The sequence below is a fragment of the Nannospalax galili genome, unplaced genomic scaffold, assembly GCF_000622305.1.
Source record: "Nannospalax galili isolate Female #2095 unplaced genomic scaffold, S.galili_v1.0 scaffold437, whole genome shotgun sequence".
Classification (NCBI taxonomy): domain Eukaryota; kingdom Metazoa; phylum Chordata; class Mammalia; order Rodentia; family Spalacidae; genus Nannospalax; species Nannospalax galili.
In genome coordinates, this window is record NW_008340646.1 from 1,599,501 (window position 1) to 1,616,085 (window position 16,585).

The following is a 16,585-nucleotide window of genomic DNA, read 5'->3' on the forward strand; positions in this document are numbered from 1 at the left end:
AGAGAGAAAATACATCAGTGGTACAACTCAGTTGTAAAGCCAAATAACTACAGCAATGACTAGAACAAAATCTATTTCTTTTGGTGCAGTAGTGACACTTTTATCTTTGGGGTAATCAATAGATATTTAACTGAACATAAAGTCTGCTCAATGGGAGGGAACTCACATGTGGTACTGTAAACATAGCCAAATATACATGGCTGGAGAAGTCATAGATACTAGAGGAAAACCTATATTTGTCACATCCCTGGACAAATGTAATTTCTTACTGTATGCTAAATACGTATTCTTATATTTGCAGACAAGTGTACCTCTTACCACTCACCAAAGAAGCTTCTTTTAGCAACAGATGGAGACTACTGGAAAGTTCCACAACTAGTCAAACGTAGTGAATAAGTGTCTGTGCAATGCCCTGCCCTAAGTGACACACCTACAATAGAACCTTTATGTCTGAGACTCTCAAAACATAGCAGAACAGGAAGCAGAGAGAATTTTAATGCATCTCTCAATTCTCTCCAGTGATGCTTCCTCATGCAACAGATGGCGATTAACACAGTACTGCCCAAAATGTAGAGAATAAGAGACTACAGAGACACTGAATAGGACTCCTGTATTAAGCCTGTGCTGCCCAGGCCTCAGAGACCATTGTGGGAAGACAGGAGGAAAGTCTGTAAAAGCCAGGGCTGGCGGATGACCACCAGGGGACAGAGTTTTCCAGACAGCTGGGGACTTGCTCATATGAGCTTACAGCAATGGTGACAGCATGTACAAGACCCATGCAAACTCAAACCAGACAAAAACCCACATAGAACTGAGGAAATGGGCAGAAGGCCCCAACCTTAGGTGAGGAACTATTGCTGATCACTGCTGGGTGAGGGAGAGTTGATTTTTTAAAAAATGTTATTTATTTATAATTTATGTGTATGTGTCTATCGCCTGCATGTAACTAAGTGCACCTGTGTCGTACAGTGCCTGTGGAGGTCAGAAGAGGCTGTCAAATCCCCTGGGACTGGAGTTATGGACAGTTGTTAGCTGCCAGAGACACTGAATAGGACTCCTGTATTAAGCCTGTGCTGCCCAGGCCTCAGAGACCATTGTGGGAAGACAGGAGGAAAGTCTGTAAAAGCCAGGGCTGGCGGATGACCACCAGGGGACAAAGTTTTCCAGACAGCTGGGGACTTGCTCATATGAGCTTACAGCAATGGTGACAGCATGTACAAGACCCATGCAAACTCAAACCAGACAAAAACCCACCACATAAGTGGGGAAATGGCTAAAAAGCCCCAATCTTAGCTGAGGAACTATTGGCAACTGATCACTGCTGGTTGAAGGAGAGTTGGTGTTCTTTAAGGAGAAGATGCTAGATAGGCTGACCAGGCTCCAGTAGATGAACTCACACTGAGTGACATCTGGGGACACAACCTTGACTCCATAGTCTAACATATTTGACAGAATGAATGAAATCCATTGGGGTGGTATGGTGGTGCAGATGGGGGAGGGGACTAAATAGGATTACAATGTATTGTGTGAAATGCACGAAAATTCAATTAAAAATAGAGAAAAGAGTTATTCATTTTGAATTGTTGAAGATTGGACAGAAAGAAAATTGGGCAACTTGGGACTGGACAAATGGCTTAGTGGTTAAGAGCACTAGCTGCTCTTACAGAGGACTGGGGCTCTGTTCCCAGCACCCACATGGTGACTAACAATCGTCTGTAACTCTGATGATCCAACACCCTCTTCTGACTTCAGCAGGCATTTCCCAACACGGGTGCACTTATACACATGCAAGCAATACACTCATACACATAATAAATAAAATATTTTTAAAAAAATTAAGGACTGGTTGAGTGGAGAGATAAAGTAGAGGAGGGGTAGTGTATTTCTTGAGAGTAAAGACTGCTTCTGATGAGCCTAAGCTTATCTGAGGGTTTGACTAGATGGAGCCTTGGAGGTCTGTGCTTCTGTGGAGGGATATGTGCAATGGTAACAAACTGCACAGAAGGAAAACTGCATCCAAGGAACTTTGCTCAAATAGCAAGAAGGGTCTAGAATCCCATGCCCAGCCTACAATCTGTTGTCTTTCATGGCAATACTCCCATCACTAGATGTAGAATTTTAGCCTATCCTTGCTAGAGTTCATTGATTTTTATTAGGCCTCTGGATAAGATATGAGCATCTATTACTTATTGCATACCACACACCATATGGATCCCACTCATACCACACAACACCAGAACTCCCAAAATAGGATTTTAGAATACCTGGTATAGTGGTAATCATATGTTATTTCTGGAGCCAACATATGTGAGAATCCAGTGCTGGGGCCATTGCTAAAGTCCCTTAAGGCAACAGTGATTGCCAACTAATGTGATAGAGATTGTTATACCACATTCAGACTTATTTTCAGAAGTATTGAACAAGGCTGGGCATGGTGGCACATACCTGTAGATTCAGTACTTGGGAGCATGAAGCAGGAGGATTGCTCAGGCCAGCCTGGGCTACATAGTGAGCACCATTCCAGCTAGGTCTACATACCAAGACCCTGCTTCACAAACAGAGAAAAGTGGTACATGATGTTTCCTTTGATCCACAAAGAGGGAACCACGAAGTGCAATGTTTCACAATATAGAAATGGGAGTGTCTTAGCCAGAATTAGTCCAATAATTTCTGCAAAGCATCACTCCAGGGGGTTAGAAATTGTTTGTCAGTGCCTCTTGTGATATGTTGTTCATTCCTCTGTGTGGGGGGTGCGTGTACATGTGAGCAAGTGTGTTCATAGATAACATGTGTCATGAGGGGCTGCTTTTTGTAAACCTCCTAGATGATGTTTCATTCCAAATCCCCCTGGAAAACATTGCTAGACAGCCAAGTGTAACATGAGATATTTATTAGAATTCATGTAAAATAAGTCAGTTCATTAAACATATAGTAACTAGAAGCCAGATATTGTATTAAATATTGCAAAACTATCAAAAAGAAGATAATGATAGCTACACTGAAACTCTAGTCTCGTGTGCAATTGTGTTTGGAGATGAGACCGGTGAAAGGTGGTTGGTCATGAATGTGGAGTTCTTATGAATTAGTGCCTAAGTAGAGACCTAAGAAACATGTTTCCTTTTTCTCTCTGCTTTCTGATGCCTTGTGAGAGCACTACAAGACAGCGGCCTATAAAGCAGGTATTAGACCCTCACGAGATTTCCAATCCACTGTCAATTTGACTTTAAACTTTCTAGCCTCCCAAAACATGAACTGATGTCTGCCATCAATTCTGAATCAAAATTGCCTTTCTCTCCCCCTGCCCCCCCCCTCCATATAAACTTGACAAAACTTTTGCCTAAATATTAATTGGTACATGGAGCACCACTGACTATGATCTCAATCATGATTCTTACAACTCACTCATCCGAGACTCTGTGGCCCATTAAGAGTTTCTGAATGAGGGACAGGTAGGGAGCATAAAGGACCAGGCCCAATTCTATGTGCTGTTAAATTTGTTAGAGCTTGCTTCGTCATTGTGGATGTTTATGAGATATCATTATTGCCAATACTTCTGTTAAATGCTTTGTCCCCCACTTTCCCTATCCCTTCACACATGTGTTGCTTTGTCTAAGTGTGTATTAAGCATCACTGGGTGGTTACATTGTCCTGTGCAGTTTCAGGTGTTGATAGATGTGTGCTATTTTAAGCCCTGTGTGACTCAAGTTCAGAGAGGCTACAAAACTCACCTCAAGCTCAATAGATGGTCTCAGAATAGCCAAGATTTTAATGCAAGTCATATGTCAAGTTCTGTATCCATAGTTGACTAGTTGAACAAAGACTTTCAAAATATCTCAAACTAACAAGTATATAGGTTATGATTACAAGACAGACATAATTTGATTCATAACTTTAAAGAGTATTTTTCAATAGAGTACTTTGAACCACACACAGTAGAGAAAAAAATGAATGCTTTTCATGCTGTCATCACTCATGTTCAGCAAATTTCAATCATTTCCTTTCTTGATACATCAATTATCTTTGCTCTTTTCAGTTCCTGAAAGCTTAAACAATTAAGACAGAAGTGTTTTCATTCAAAATCACAGCTTCCAATTTGAGGCCAGAGAATAGTATAGGCATCATGGTTCATATACAATGTGGAGTCCCCCTAGAACCAGACATGAACTTTTTTTCATGTGATCTTTCCCCTGAGGTATTTCAGTTCCCTTTGTTTAATAGTCTCACCTCTCTGTGGTAAATCATTATTCCCAAACATGTCTACTTCCAAACCAGCTTTTTAACTGCTCCATTGTTACTCATTTATTTGTAAGGATGAGGGAGAGACTATGTATGTATGTATGTATGTATGTATGTATGTATGTATGTTATGCATGTGTGCATGCATGTGTGCACGTTTGCAGAGGCTAGTGGAGGATGTCTGGTATCCTGCTCTATCGCTTGCCGCCTTATTCATTTTGAGACAGGGTCTCTTACTGAAACTGGAGCTAGGCTGGCCGTCAACAAGTCCTATCATTCCTCCTGTCTTTGTGCCCCACAGCCCTGGGTTTACAAGTATGTGGAGCCATCCCAGGCTTTTAATTTTTTATGTGGCTGCTGGGATCTAAACCCAGGTCCTCATGCTTGTGTAACAAGTGCTCTTATTCACTGAGTCATCCTTCAGTCCCCTTCCATTGAAACTGAAACCAAATTGACTATAGTCAAACTTATAGTGATCCTGCAGAAATCAAATGTCATCTAAAACCCTGCGTGTGCACCAGTGGTATCCTCCTCAAAATGCTCAGACCCAATAAACATCGTGCTCCCTTTTTTCTCTCCATGTTCACTTCATCACCATCACTCAAACACCCCTTTGCTGGTACATACAGGAAATATGTACACGTGAACAGAGTGACGGCAAACATGAAAAATGTGTATGGGTACATCATGGGGGTCTCTGTGCATCGTGGGGATATTTGACTCCGTGGATGCCGATCAAAACGAGGAAGGACTGCAAAGTGCGAGGTTGGTGACTGATAAACATATCACAGCCCAATTGAATTGCATCCTTTTAAAGTAGTTATTTATTTAAGGGACTTTATTCCAAATGATTTTTAACTATTTGTGAAAAAAAGTCAGTTCCCAAGGCAAACATTTTGTATCATTAAAAGAAAACAAATCAATGTACTAAGAATTCTAAAAGCAGTTTCAAGAAAATTGCTGTGACATTTTTAGCTGATTCCTTTGTTTACAGGTCTTCATTTCAGTAGGCTGATTGAAGATAGCCTAGGTTCTTCCTGAGTTGTTTGGTATTTAACATTCTGTGCCTTTACAGCTAAATAAAAATCAGTGTTTCTCCAGGGCAAAATATAGTCAGAATGACATTACTTGGTGTTAGACTGTTCTAAAAATAGTAAATATCACACAGGAAACCACTAGTGCTCAGAGATAAAGTATTATACGTATATTTGAATGTCAATATTATACTTTTGAGTGGTTTTCTTCAACCCTATGTTCTATGTTTTTAAGTGTGTAATGGAATGATTTTGCAAATATATGCATTTAAATAAGCATCAATACCACCTGGATATGGAACAGTTCCACTATTCCAAGTTTTCCCATGTGACTTTACCGTTGACTCTCTCCCCTAACCTCTAACCCATAACCCCAAGCCCATACTGTTGCTTTCTGTGATTATGGTTTTGCTCTTTATAGAATTTCACATGAATTAAATAATACAGTGGATGCCTCTTTGTGTTTGACTTATTTAATTTATATAATGTTTGAAACATTCTTTATGTTGTGGCTGGTTTTGCTATTGTTTTCCTTTGCACTGATAAGCAGTTTCTGTTATATAAATATTCTACAACATGTATCCACTTGTCCATCTGTGGGCATCTGGGTTGCTTCCAGTATTTGACTATTAAGCATAATTTTGTTATGAACTTTTTTGTGTGTACAGACACATGAAATAGTGTAAGTTTATCCCTGTTTTTGACTTTATGGAATTTTAGTTATGAATGAGCAGCTGTGGCCTGAATGTATTAAAAAGAAAATTACAGAAAGAAATGATTCTTAAGTTTTAAATGGAATGCCGTTCTGAGTAGCTTGAAGAGGTCGTGTCCTGTCCTGTTCCTTCTCACCTAAAATATGAATCCCCTCTTTGTCAGACATACACTTACTGTATAAAATACCCACTTACTAGTCACCTAGTAGCCATTTTGGTTATCAGATTGTCCACCACAGGGTGCGATGAGGGAAGTGGTGCTGGCATTCAGATATGCCAATAAGAAGCTGCTAAGTGCTTCCTTTTACTGAAGAGACAAAGGAAAGGAAAATGTGAATTCTTACCAAGACCGACAGTAAAATGAAATATTTTGATAGGGAGCAAGAGATAAACCACATTCACATGAATCTTATTGCAGCACATTGCTATAATTGTTCAATTTAATTATGAGTTGTTAATCTCCAACTGCATCTAATTTTTTGTAAATATTTATTGAATTTTTGTGTATTTCATACCAAACATCTTAATCAATCTTAATCATCTTTTTACCCCATTCCCACTGGCACCGTCCCATAGCCCCCCACCCTACTGGAATTCATTCATTCTGTCATTTGTGATAGGCCTATCATGTGAAGTTAGTGTGCCCAGATGTCCCTCAGTGAAAGCTCATCTACTGGGGTCTAGGTAGCTTATCTAGAGTCCTTCACTTTAAGAACATCAGCTCTTCCTCATCCAGCACTAATCAGCTGTCAATAATCCTTTGACTAAGGTTGGGGCCTGCTGTCTGTTTCCACAGTCCTGTGCTGGGGTTTTGTCTGCTTGAGTTTCCAACTGTATCTAATTTATAAATGGAACCTTATCACAAGTACATGTGATCAGAGAAAAACATAGTGTACAGTCCATGGTCTCAAGCATCCATTAAAAATAGGGAAAGACTCTGATGTTTCCATTTCTCATAGAGAAATAGTTTAGAGTTGGGTCATATGTTGTTAAACTTTGTAAGATGTTCACTTCCTTGCTTCCAGAGTCCTGTACATCCTATATTAAATGATATATTCTGAAAAAGAGAGAAAAAAATGGAGAGCTCACTCATATGTTTGATTATAATATATTTTGTGATTTTTCTGTTTTATTATTAGGCATTATTGGTCTCCTATATACGTTACTTTTTTTCTGGATACATGCCTCTTTGGAAAACTACTTTGTAAACTTCTCTAACAGATTGTGGATTACCTTTTATTTCCTTCCCCATATTTTCAAAGAGCAAAGCTTTTCACAGCCTTTCCTGGAGTTTCCTAATTGGAATGTACTACTTCCTATTGTAGCCCTGGCTGAGGAGACTCAGCAGAGCTGGGGATGCAATATGGGACACTCAGCAAGCACTTTACTCACTGTTCTACCCATATCCAAATGTGAAATTCTTTTAAAATGTCCCTACATGCATCCCAGGCCTCATGGTACAGCAGACTGCACATTCTTCTCCACTGAGAGGCCTGAGTGAAATAAAAACAGTAAATGAAAAGGACCAGTAGGTAATGTCAAAGTGGTTTGCTCACTCTTAGTGATACAAAAGGTCTCATTTCAAATTATCGTGGTCACATTTAACAGAGTAGTTAGAAACACAAGCCATAAAACACATTGTTGTCATTACATTGGTTTCATAGAAAACATTTCTTTTGTTTATTGGGGACAGATTTATAGACCAGGAAGTTAATGATACTTGATCTTCAGAGATTTAATTTCTATTAATTCCTTCTAAAATCTCACAAAGGGACCTGTGTTGTGATTGTATAATTATTATAAATGTGTAGACTTTACTTTCACTTATTGTATGTTCATATTTTAAATAAGATTTTCTCTCAGATGATGTAGTTTGAGGTCTACAAAGATCAGAGAAGCATTGGCTAACATTATCTGGTTTGGAAGCATATTTGTAAAGACAGCTTTCTAAATTGTGAAAGAAACGTATGTGTGTATGTGTGTGTGTGTATGTGTGTGTGTGTGTGTGTGTGTGTGTTCTCTGCATAAATGTGTAAGGGGACATGTGTTAATGTGCATATAAAGATACCTGTGTCTAGGAAGATATATGAGTAAAGTGGGTGCATATGTTTATACAGGTTGAATGCTGGAGTATATGTACATGTGTGCATGTGTGCATGTGTGTGTGTGTGCATGTATTGCATGCATGAGTGTGTATGTGAGCATGGATCAAGGGATCGAAAAAGAAAGTTGAGCTGCTAAAAATCTCTGGAAGCATTCCATAACTTTTCTTCTATTTTGTTTGGTTGGTTTTAAAAAAAAATATTCATTAAAACAGGGCTTATACTGAGTTCAATATTGTATAACTGTATTAATTCAACAGCGAACCTAAAAATTTTATAGCCATTTTTGAAAGAGATATATCTTTATTCTGGAAACTGTTATTGAGTATGTTAAAGCTATAATGAAATGCTTCTTCTAAAACATAAAAAAATTCCTTAAAAAGATGACCAAACAAAACAAAAACGTAAGTGGTTTTAGAGCTCAGACATCTAGGGACAGATTTAACACTGAGATGTGAAACAAAAAAGCTTAATTTCCAAGACTGGTAGAGAAAAAGTCACGTGCATGGTCCTGGTTCAGATGTTAGGACAAGGAATGGGAGGCCCCCAAGTACTTGGTGAGAAGTGATCAAGATTTTTAAGTGCAAAAGTTAAAAGATGTGGGAGACACCATATTATACCAGTAAAGATAGCTAGACTGGAGAGAAATATGTAATATTAAAAATAGTAAAATGTGGGATAGGAAGATGGCTCCATTCATAAAATGCTTGCCCTACAAGCACAAGGACCCTGGGTTCAATTCCAAGAACTTGTGAAAAAAATCAGGGGTGGTAGAGAGTAAATGTGTGTGAAATGCCCAGTCCTAAGTGACACATCTACAATGAGGCTTAGGGAACATAGTGGAACAGGGAACCTATTAGTGCATCTCTCAACTCTCACCAGTGTATCTTCCTCATGCGACAGTTGGTGATTAACACAAAAAGTCACAGCTAGCTAAAATGCAGAGAATAGGAAATTGCAGCGAGCGTGTCCCTAGATAGGATTCCTATGTTAAACCTGTGCCACCCAAGGCTCAGGGACCATTGCAGAAGAAGGGACAGAAAGACTGTAAGAGCCAGGCATGACGGATGACCACAAGAAAACAAAGTTTTCCAGGTTGCAGGGAATTTGCTCATACAAACTTACTGCAATGGTGACAAGACCCATGCAAACTCAAAACAGACAAAAACCCAGCATAGAAGTGGGAAAACGGGTAAGGAACCCCAACCCTATTGACAACTGATTACTACTGGGTTGGGGAGAGTTGGTCTTCTTTAAGGGAGTGATGGGCAGATAGACTGACCGAGCTCCAGTGGATAAATACATAACAAGGGATACCTGGGAAAACAAACTTGACTATATGACAGAATGTGTGAAATTCAGTGGGGGAGCTACAAGGTGGGTACAGTTAGGGGAAGGGATCTACATATATTTATGATGTATGAAAAGCACAAAAATTCAATAAAAATAAATATCATAAAAAAAATCAGGGGTGGTGGCCAGCACTTCAAATCTTGGTGCTGGGAAGGTAGAGACAAAGAAATCTTTGGGGCTCTTTGGTCAGTCAATTTAACCTATTTGGTAAGTCCCAGGTCAATGAGAGTCCCTATTTTAAAAAGAAGAAAGAAAGAAGAAAGAAAGAATGAAGGAAGGAAGGAGAGAGAGGAAAGAAAGAAAGAAAGAAAGAAAGAAAGAAAGAAAGAAAGAAAGAAAGAAAGAAAGGAAAGAAAGAAAAGGAAGGAAAGAAAGAAAGAAAGTGAACAGTGACACCCAAGGTTGTTCTGTGGACTTCATACACACACACACACACACACACACACACACACACACACACACACTAAATGTTGTCTGAATAGTTCAGGCCAAAACCCTCTTGGTGCTGCCCTCCTCTGAACATCTTTATGAGACTTCTCTGTCCTTACCCTGAGTCTCATCTTGCAGATGGTCTGATTCCACTCAGATTTCCAACATGTTCTTTACTTTCTAGTTTTTCCATTCAACTTGAAAATTATATTTCTTTACAGTCCCAAAGATCATGTCTTCATTTTCAGAGACTGAAGCTCCAATGTCTCATGAAGACTCCCTAGAATCTTGGCAGGTCACTTAGTGCCTTGGCAGATTTGCCTGTGAATAGAAGACAATCCTGGGTCAGTTTTAAAGTCTCCTTCAAATGCCATGTACCATTAGAATAATTCTGTTACTCTTGACATTTACAATCAAAGGTGAAAGATTTCCCAGTATATTTTTTGTGTCATCTAATTGTATACTTCATTGAGTTTGTGTGTGCGTGGTATGTGTGTGTGTGTGTGTGTGTATGTGTGTGTGTGATATGTGTGTGATGACCCGTGTGTCTAACTTGACCATACCCTTTCTGGCGCCTGAGGACAGTATCATTGACTAAAGGTTCCAACACTACTATACTGAGACCTGTATCTGCTCTGCATCTGTTCCCGGAGTCACATTTCCCTTGGGCTACTACTGGTCAACAACATCATGAAAGGCTTTCTAGTGTGGGTCCCTTATAGAGAAGTACGACTGACTTCTCTGTGAGTAACTTATGAGTAGATGAATCCCCTACAACCTCCCCAGCTGTCCTAGAGAGGATGTCTTTTCAGATGCTTCCTCCTAACCTCTTTACTCCTCTCCCTCCCCTGGAGTCAGATCTGACTTGAATGAGCTCTCTTTTTCTGTTCTAATTTCTTATTCATCTTTGTTCACAGGCAGCATCACACCTAAGAAGACTTTTGTTTGGCTTGCCTTCTTTTAGCATCTGTTTTTTGAATGTTACAATCTAAACAAGTACATTGCTGTATTTTTAATAATTATGACCTATGAAAGAATGTGGTGGTGCCGTGTGTGTGTGTGTGTGTGTGTGTGTGTGTGTGTGTGTGTACTCATCCATGCATGTGTGTTGATGTCAGAGGACAGCAGTGGGTGCTCACCACCTTATTTTTGGATATAGTCTGTCACTGAACCTGTTTCAACTACACTGCTTGGCCACCAAGTTCCTCTCTCCAGCTCCCAAGTGCTGGGACAGCAGGTACATGCCACTATGCCCTGCTTTAAATGGGTCCTGAAAACCAGAACTCGGGTCTTCATGGTTGCAAAGCAAGTGCTCTACCCACAGCGTTACTTCCCCAGTCCTGTTTTTTAATATTGATAAATTTGTATATATTTCTAATATATGGTATATGTCCAGTGTAGTCTATTTACCACTTACTATCTGCACACAAGGATTGTTCCTCTTTGCTTTTTTCTAAAACCCTGAACTCTGACATTTTAGGGATGGATGAACAATTCCGTAGTTTTAAGCTTCACTGCCCTGGAATTTATGCTACCTAGTTCTTAGCTCCTCCTGAGATTTGAATTATATAATGGTAGAAATTGCAACTGGGTTCCCTCTCTATGATGCCTTAAGTCTTTAAACTATTCATCTTTTCCTCTGTCACAGACAGCTTCAGTGGGATTGTTGAAAGATGCATGGAAAAGTGGGAAGGTCCTGACCAGGTAGGAGGCAGCTCCCCAACCCTCATCCATCCATGTTCTCTATGCACACAGCTTCCGTTTTCCACCTACGAACCACTCATGATACACTGATTTTTGTTTGTATTTATTGTTTACTTTTATTTATGTGCCTGTGTGTATGTATGCACACATACATGCATAAAGGTGCCCATGGAAGTTAGAAAAGGAAGTCAGATCCCTGGAGCTGGAATCATAATCAGTTGCTAGGCATCAGATGCAGTAAGTGCTCTTAACCACTGAGCCAGCCCTCCAGTCCCTGCACTGGTTTTTAAAGATGATCTCAAGATTTCCAACCCAGGGGGCTCATTGACCCTGGCTACTTTTCTGCCTGGCACTCTAAGGTTACAGGCTAGAGGTTTGATGGACATCCTATTTAAGGCCCCATCAATGATGGCAGCCAGCTCCTCGCCTAGCCTCAAACTTTCAAAATCAGTGAATAGTGAATTTGCGACTGGGTCTCTGGGAGAAATTGTAGCCTTGAGTCAGTTTTTTACTTCATTCTTTGGCCAGAGCTTCATAGAGCTTAAATGATTCATCATGAGGGAGTAAATCAATGACAAGCCTATGCTTCTAGGGGCTTTCCTAAGGACATTCTGCATTTGGCCTGAAATTTGTCTCTCTAGTACAAATTGTAGGTCTTTATTTTGAATTAGTTACACAGCTCAGGAAAACCAAGAAGACTGGCTTCATGGCCTTGGAAAAGAGAAGATCATTTACCACCGTCTTTCTCAGCTTAAAGGTGGCACCCTGGCTAGAGATTTATTTAAACAATGCTAAGATTCTGAGGAGGAGGAGATGGAGAAGGACAGTGCTTAGAATAATCTCTAAAAAATCATTTTAAAGGATTTCCTCTTGAGAAAAATAGTAGTTCTGTCTGGCACTTTTAACATAGTATGTTATGCAAGCATAACTTGAAGGTTTATGGTAGTTCTTTCCCTAAGAAAATCCACACTAAGAACTATCTTAGAGAAATGTGACAGTCTGAAGAGAGCCCCCTGCCCCGAAACTGCATTTACTTGACTCTTAATAATTGTAACAAATTATTTGAGCTCCTGTTTCTTGATTCTTATCCTCAAATTGCTTTTTGGATATAGTTGTATCTCTTTTCTCCTAAAATGGTTCATTATAAGAAACTGTGCTTTACGGTGAGCTAAAACACACAACAGAAGACAGAAGCACCCGCTATGCTAGAATTGGGGCTTGATGTCTTGATGGAGAGGCCACTCAGGTAGGGAACGAAGGTGAGGGGAAGATAAAATGTGGTTGTCTAGGTTCCTTTTCTTTTGCAAAGTGCTATAAATCCATCTTACATCCTGGCAGGGAAACCATCATGACATCATGTCAAGGGAGCCCCTTCTTGGCCTGTTTTTCTCCTGCCTGTCCCTGCTACTCAGTACCCACACTCAAGGTTAGCTATCTTCCCCTCTGAAGGTATCTATGTCACATAAAAGTACACAAGTAAGTATATATGCTGCACTTTTAATCATCCATCTTTGCCACTTACCTTTCAGATCCAACCAGAAACCGTAAGAGGGTCAAAGAAACACTTTTCCTCACCATCACCACCTTTTTCCAATAGATCGGAAATTAGTAACAGCAAGCCTTCATGGTGAGTCAGGGCTGGTGCGGAATGGCTTCTGCATCTTCCACAGCCGTCTGTGCCTTGTGGCGCCTAGAGGTTTTTGTCATTTCCTCTTGCCACAGGCATCCTGGCCTCCAGGGCACATGGCCCATTACCCCACTTCAATGGCTTCCCCATCTCTTCCCAATCACTGGAGAGCAGGCAGGGGTGAAATGAAGCCATCTGGAGAAACAAGCATCTCCCAGTGTGTCTTCCCCTGGAGGCAGCTGTCTCCGGATATGCAGGAGTGAACCTTTTCGATAGCTCACATGTGTACCTCCATCATTGGAATCTGCAGTATGCCTCTGTGGTCTTCCTTCCTTACCACCAACAAGAAGATGTTCCTGATGGCAAGAAAGGAGAGTCAGACCCTAGAAACTTATGCAGAGAAAACGGGTATTAAATGGATCACTGGTTCTATGTTGGGATTGCTGACTCAGATGCCGGGCAGGCTTACACAGTTGTTCAGAAGAACTAGCTAAAACTACGGAAAGGTATATGTTGGCTAGCAACATGATGGCACAGTGGTCCAAGTAGAGAAAAGATGGGTAGATGTGTTTCTGGGAAGGTGGTCCAGGGTATTAATGAGGCAAGAGTGAGCTTGGGGATGCCAAAGCCCTGGCCATCACTCACTGGGTGGGGAGGAAGAGCTGCTGGTAGGATAGGGGTCCTGCTACTGGGCCTAGATGAAGGCTCATACCCAGATGTCTAGAGAATAAACAAAAGGAAGTAGGAAAATTGAGAGAAAAGGTGGAAAGAGAAGAATGGTTTGCTTGGCCTGAGGGTGCTGCCCTCCAACATGCAGTGGGAGCTAAAACCCCTTGCCTACTGTACTTTCTGCTGGGAAGGACAGCCTTTCTCTTGGGGAGCATTTGTGTGGGCTAAAGTCAGCTCATCCAATATACTTAAGCACTCTGAGCTTCGATTTTCTTGTTTGTGCAGCAAGAACAACAGTGCTATTGTATTTATGTCACAAGATACATGACCAGTTTGCGCAAAGCAAGGCTCACAAGTCTGTAGCCTGATCAGGGCTGCTCTGTGCCGGCATACTCCACAGCCATCTTCCCTCCAGCTTCTTCCTGAACTTGGAGATTTCAGTGACATGCTTTAGGGGATTCCAGGAGACTTTCTAACTTCCTCTCACTCCGTAGTATTTAACTAGATTATGCTAATTGTGGGAACGCCTTTCTCTTTGTCACTGCTGAGGATGAGCATAACACCCAACCTTATCCAGTTAGAACGTTATATGCTCTGGGAGTTTCTTTAAATTCTTAGAAGTGGGTGAAACTTGAAGTCCTTTCTTCAGCCCTTGGAAGTTTTGCTGCAAGGATATGATGCTTGAAGCTGCGATAAATGTGAGGCAAGAAAGTCTTGAGTTCTGAAGGTGAGGATCCTGATATAGAAGTCACATGCTGAGAACAGAAGGATGGGCTGCTCTGGAGCCTAGATGGATCATGGACAGTCTAAGAGGGACTCTGATTAAAGAATTTCACTGCTTTGAATGTTAAATGCAATGTGGGAAAAGTATTCTAAGACTCCAACCCTCACATACACTGAACACATCCATTGCATTCAGGCTCTTCTGGAAGGTGAGAGTCTTCAAGGATCCAGACATCCCAGGTTCAGGCTGGTATTCCCCCTGCTGGGGTTTTGTCTGCTTGAGTTTGCATGAGACTTGTATATGCTGACACCACTGGTGTACATTCCTATGAGCAGGGTCCCAGGAGCTCATAGGACTTTATTTCCATATGATCATGTACCTCCTCCCTGGCTCTTAATAATCATTCCACCCTCTCTTCCACAATGCTCCCTGAGCCCTGGGTGGGTAGAGTTTAATATAAGAGTCCTGTCCAAAGACCATCATTCTGTAGACTACGCTTTGTCCATCTGTGATCTTTGTGTTTCTGGCCCTCTGTTGCATGAGGGAGCTTCATTTATAAGAACTAGGAGATTCATTAGTGACCCCTGTTTTGTGTTCCATGAGCCTTAGGTATAGAGGTTGCACTGTAGATGTCACTTAGGCCTGGGCAATTCATAGACAATGGTACTTGGTAATAGTCTCTGTCTGGTGCAAAAGAAGCTTCTTTGATGAGTGGTGCCTGGGATAGTTGTCTATAAATGTAAGTATACATATTTTGTACATAGTAAGAAATTACAATAATCTAAGAGTGTGACAGTCTTGGGGTTTTCTCTAAGATCTATGACCTTTCCAGCCATATATATTTGTTTATGTTTACAGTACCATATGAGATCTCTCCCATTGAATAGGTTTTTAGTCCAATTAAGTAGCTGCTGATTTCCCCCAAGATAAAAATGATACTACTACACCAATGTTGTATGCTGTGCTGTTCATTAATGTGGTTATTTGGTCTTGAAGCTGGTGGACCATCAACTGATGTTTTTCCTTGGCACCTTCATAGTGCTCGCCAAAGCTATGAGAGCCCTTTCAGGGAAAGTGGCTTCCAGATAAGTTCCAGGTCCACTGCTCCAAATCCTGTGTCCAAAGTGTTTTCTGTTTTCAGCAGCAGGGTCTTACCTTCAAGTTCTGGGAGGCCATCAAGGACTGTGATAATTGTGTAATTTGGGGCATCTTTTGGACCACCCTGGCCAACAACTCAAAGGAAGTTCTCTCCTGTGTAACACCATTACTTTTTATGTAGACTTTAGCTGTAAGCATGGACTCATGTAGAGATACTGTATATGAAATTTATCATTAGGTTGTTGGACTAATATGATTCCCTCTGTTTTTTTTTTTAAAACTAGCTAGGTATTATTTATCTAACCTCTCTTTCTGTCTAACCTTTCCACCATGTCTTCCCCATTTAATGTGTCCACATTTTCCCCATTTCTCCCTTGATAATACCAGTCTGCTATGGTCCTACCTCTCTTGAGCTCCTTCTTTCCCTTTATCCCCAAAGTTCCTCCCTCCCACTCCTTTTTATTTATTTATTTTTGAAAATCCTAACTAGTTTATTGGGCTTGATAACAGAGCATAGGGTGAGGGTTTGTTTACAGAAGACTGGGGCACCCCCCATTTATGGCTGCACTGGAAAGTCCATACTCAAATATAGATCCTGTGACTTCCCGACAGCTGCGCAAAATGGCAAGAGAGGTGCCTCATGGCATTCTCGGCTTGTATATCCTTAGCTCCTCCCCCACATGCAGCTAAGGTTGACTGATTGGGTGGGAGGGGTAACTGACTCTCCCCTCGACTCCTTCCCTGATGAGCATGAGAAGGTGTGACTATAACTTGCCGGCATAGTGATTAGAAGACACTTCCAGGTAACACTCCACCCCTTCCTCTAGCTCTTACATTCTTTCTACCAACCTCATCTGCAACCTCTTCCTCAACCCCCTTCCCATTTAAGCACCCCC

The 16,585-nt window shown here is 40.9% G+C and overlaps 1 long non-coding RNA gene across 2 annotated transcripts in view; it reads left to right on the top strand.

Moving 5' to 3' along the window:
• The window catches only part of LOC115070791, a 50,874-nt gene that overhangs the window by 4,846 nt on the left and 29,443 nt on the right, over window positions 1-16,585 (top strand). Inside the window, exon 2 of one of the 2 annotated variants that reach the window (XR_003849919.1) lies at window positions 11,516-11,571. The exons of the other annotated variant lie outside the window; for it this stretch is intronic. This is a non-coding gene — a long non-coding RNA (uncharacterized LOC115070791). The remainder of the gene's footprint in view (window positions 1-11,515; window positions 11,572-16,585) is intronic. 2 annotated transcript variants of the gene reach the window in all.